Source organism: Tenrec ecaudatus, chromosome 4 (assembly GCF_050624435.1).
Source record: "Tenrec ecaudatus isolate mTenEca1 chromosome 4, mTenEca1.hap1, whole genome shotgun sequence".
Lineage (NCBI taxonomy): Eukaryota > Metazoa > Chordata > Mammalia > Afrosoricida > Tenrecidae > Tenrec > Tenrec ecaudatus.
In genome coordinates this window covers 8,172,134-8,177,085 of record NC_134533.1, presented here as the reverse complement: position 1 = coordinate 8,177,085, position 4,952 = coordinate 8,172,134, and positions in this window count along the sequence as shown.

Sequence of the window (4,952 nt, the reverse complement as noted above, 5' to 3'; positions counted from 1 at the left end):
CCTGGGTACTTTGGAGAAACAAATCCACATATACACACACACACACACATACATATACATGAGAGAATTTTACATAAAGGGTAAGGGCACATCAAGAAAACATCCCAATCCAGTGCTGCCCAAGCCCACAAGTCCAACATTAACCCCTATGTCTGACACCAATGTACAAAGTCCTCCTCCATCTCACAAAACACACACTATGACACCGACTGCAGGAGGAAACCTGAATCAGTGAAGGTGCAAGCATCTCAGTGCTGGCAGGGTCTCCAAACGGCTGCTCCAGCACCCAGGGCTGCATCGGGGTAGGTCCATGTGGCTTCTCCTCAGAGATGTCTTTCAGGAAGTGAGCCTTGCCAGCTGAAGCAGGGAATTGGCTAAGGCAGCTGCACCCTGGTCCGACCATCACAAAGCACGAGACCCAAGAACTTGAAAGGCGAGGCTCACCGATCCATTTATTGCTCTACCCTTCAATTAACATCATGTGTTTATCAGCCAGGTTGGCACAATAAATTTTAACTCTGTCAGTCAGCGATTCGAAACCACCAGCTGCTCCTTGGAAGAACAGCGGGCTTTCCACTCCTGTAGAGAGTACTTGCTCACTTGCTTGCAGCCTTGAGTCCGTTCCAATTCAGAGTGCCCCTATAGGACAGAGTAGAACTGCGTCTGGGGGCTTCTGAGACAGCAACTGTTTACAGGGGGAGAAGCAGCTGGTGGTCTAGAACTACCAACCTTGTCATCGCAGCCTCTGCACCTTGGAAATTCACAGGCACAGTTCCGCTTTGTCCTATAGGGTTGCTATGAGTTGGCTTCAACTCGAGGCCAGTGATACGGTCTGCTCATGCCTTCATGCCAAAGTGGGCCATACCGCCTAGGGGAGGCCTGCAACACAGAGAGCTCTACTTTACTCTGAACTCGTGGTCTATGCCAAGACATCTGGGCAAACAACTGCGAGATCCAAACTGCATACATTCCAAAGAGAGGTGACCAAATCTTGTCACAGGCCAGTGAAGTGTATCGAGTATCATTTAAAAAAAGTTGCAGCAACGCTTGGCCGGGGAACTGGCGGAAATGCAAGGTGGATTCCGAAGAGGGTGGGACGCCAGGAATGTTATTGCCGATGTCGGATGGATCTTGGCTGAATGGAAAAGATAGCAGAAAGGGGCTTACTTGTGTCTCACTGACTGCAGAGGCATTTAACTGTGGGAATTCCGTAACACTTCACTGTCATCGTGCAAAAGTGGCACTTAGATCACGGGGCAGTCGTAAAAACAGATAACTGTGCTGTTCAATGTCAGGAAAGGTGTGTGTTGGGGTTGTAGCTTTTCACCATATGTATTCAACCTGTGTGCTCAGTGAATCATAAGAGAAGCCGAAGTATAAGAAACAGAGTGAGGCTTCAGGAATGGGAGGACGGCTTATTAGCAGCCTGAGATATGCAGATAACACAACATTGCTTGCTGATGAAGATCAAGGTTTTCAGCCAATTGGTAGTTTCTTAATTTCCGATCAACTTGAGGGTATTAAGAGTGAAAGGGTGGAGTCTAGCCTGTCAATCAGCCACAGGCTGATGATGCCTCCTTGTGGGCATGGCCTTCTTTTTTTTTTTTTTTAATTTTAACAATTTATTAGGGGCTCATACAATTCTTATCACAGTTCATACATATACATACATCAATTGTATAAAGCACATCTGTACAGTCTTTGCCCTAATCATTTTTTTCTCCTCTTTTCTTTTTTTACATTTTATTAGGGACTCATACAACTCTTATCACCATCCATACATATACATACATCAATTGTATAAAGCACATCCATACATTCCCTGCCCCAATCATTCTCAAGGCATTTGCTTTCCACTTAAGCCCCTTGCATCAGGTCCTCTTTTTTTTTCCCCCTCCCTCCCCTTTCCCCCCTCCCTCATGTGCCCTTGGTAATTTATACCTCGTTATTTTGTCATATCTTGCCCTATCCGGAGTCTCCCTTCCCCCCTTCTCTGCTGTCCCTCTCCCAGGGAAGAGGTCACATGTGGATCCTTGTAATCAGTTCCCCCTTTCCAACCCACTCACCCTCCACTCTCCCAGCATCGCCCCTCACACCCTTGGTCCTGAAGGTATCATCCACCCTGGATTCCCTGTACCTCCAGCCCTCATATGTACCAGTGTACAGCCTCTGTCCTATCCAGGCCTGCAAGATAGAATTCGGATCATGGTAGTTGGGGGGAGGAAGCATCCAGGATCTGGGGGAAAGCTGTGTTCTTCATTGGTACTACCTCGCACCCTAATTAACCCATCTCCTCTCCTAAACGCCTCTATGAGGGGATCTCCATTGGCCGACACTTGGGCCTTGGGTCTCCGGGCATGGCCTTCTTATGAGGATTCTGGGAACTTCCTCCTTCTCTCTGCCTTGGTCTTCCTGTTGACCAGCCCCAGGACACTTGATGAGATCTGCTAGAGTCTCTCTCTGCTTCACCTTCCGGTTGAAGAGCAACACGGGGAGAACTGGAGAAGCCACATGGAGACCCACACCAGCACTGAGATGCTTCCACCACCACTGGATCCACAAGACTCTGCACCCACCAGCCTGTGATTTTTCCTGCATTTTGCAATATGGCAGGTGACTGCGTGAGTCTCAGGAAGTATTTTTGGACTAGTATTGTACTTATGGGCTAATATCAGACTGATGCACTTGATCTGGACTGGGCTGGGCTATTTTCTTAATATGCACGTACTCTTTGATATAAAGCTCTTTCGTATACCTATCTGAGTATCTCTGGATTTGTTTCTCTAGTCAACCCAGCCTAACACAGTCTTCAATATGAATTACAACTCAGTGTAAAGAAAACAAAAATTCTCACAACTGGACCAACAGGTAACATCATGATAGAAAAGATTAAAGTTGTCGAGGATTTTTGTCTTGCTTGGATCCACAATCAGTGCTCATGAAGGCAAGTCAAGAAATCAAAAGACACACGGGAGCTAAGGAAGAGGGAAGGAGAGAGAGTGGAACACATCCTGGGCCAGAAGGCCCAAGGATATTCCTGCTCAGAGCAGCCAATACACAGAGGACCAGAGGGCCGGCCCCACCACGAGACCTGCAGACCCTGGAGACAGTGCCTGATCTGACCCAACCACACCGGGCGGACCACTAAGAGTGTGCAAGAGAGCAGCAAGCAGAGCAGAGAAATGAAGTCCCTGGGGAATAACAAAAATAGAGTTTGAGGCCAGGGCACGGCACACCATCAGACTCCACTGGAAAACACTCCTAAAGGTCAACAAAAGGACCTGGAACTATTTATAGGCTTTTCTTTTTATTGTCATTGATTTTTTTGGTTGTTTTGTTTTGCTTTGTCTTGTTTTTGTGCTTATTATTGTCTCTGCATGTCTATCTAGATAAGATAGGTGGGATAGGAAATCTGGAGGAGAAAACAACAGAACCCACAGTTCCAGGGGAGGGGGGGACATGGGAGAAGGGGAGGTGAGGGAAAGGAAAGAGAATGCCAACAAACCCAGGGAGAAGGGAACAACAAGTGATCTAAAATGGATGGTGAGGAGGGCATAGGATGCCTGGTGGGGCTTGATCAAGGGCAATGTGACAGAGGAATGACTGAAACCCGAATGAAGGCCCACATGATAGTGGGACAAGAGGAAAGTAAAAGGAAATAGAGGAAATAACTAGGAGACAAAGGGCATTTATAGAGGTCTAAATACAGTCATGTACATATGTAAATATATTTATATATCATGAAGGGGAAATAGATCTATGTGCATTTATTTATAGGTTTAGTAAGACAGCAGATGGACATGAGGCCTCTACTTAACTACTCCCTCAACACAAGAACACTTTGTTCTAATAACCTGATATTCCATGATGCTCACCTTCCCTACACGATTGCTCGCTGGAGACAAAATGGGTGCATAAGCAAATGTAGTGAAGAAAACTGATGGTGCCCGGTTATCAAAAGATAAGCCTTTGGGATCTTAAAGACTTGAAGGTAAACAAGCGGTCATCTAGTTGAGAAGCAACAAAGCCCACATGGAAGAAGCACATCATAAGGTGTTGATGGGATCAGGTATCAGTCATCAAAGACCCAAAACAAAAAATCCAATCGATGTGAATGATGGAGAGCATGGAGTGGAGACTCAAAGCCCATCTGTAGACAATGGACATCCCTTTACAGAAGGGTTACAAGAAAGAGATGGGTCAATCAGGGTGCATTATAGCACCGATGAAACATACAACTTTCCTCTAGTTCTTTAAAGCTTCCTCCTCTCCACTATCATGACCCCAATCTACCTTACAAATCCAGCTAGACCGGTAAACAAGAGGCCATCTAGCTCAGAAGCAACAAAGCCCACATGGAAGAAGCGCACTGGCCTGTGTGATCACGAGGTGTTGAAGGGATCAGGGATCATCAGAACAAAAAATCTTACCACAGTGAATGAGGTGGGGAGTGCGGAGGAGACTCAAAGCCCATTTGTAGGCCACTGGAAATCCCCTTGTAGAGGGGTTTGGGGAGGAGACGAGCCAGTCAGGGTGTAATATAGCAACGATGAAAAATACAACTTACTTCTAGTTCCTAAATGCTTCCTCCTCGCCCCACCATCATGATCCCAATTCTACCTTGAAAGTCTGGCTAGACCAGAGCATGTACATGGGTACAGATAGGAGCTTGAAACACAGGAAATCCAGGACAGATAAACCCCTCAGGACCAATAATGAGAGTAGTGATACCAGGAGGGGAAGGGGAAGGTGGGGGGAGAAAGGGGAAACTGATCACAGTGATCTACATATGTCCCTCCCAGGGGGACGGACAACAGAAAAGTGGGAGTAGGGAGACAGCAGTCAGTATAAGATATGAAAAATAATAACATAAATGATCAAGGGTCCATGACGGAGGGAAGGGGAAATGAGCCGATACCAAGGGCTCAAGAAGAAAGAAAACGTTTTGAAAA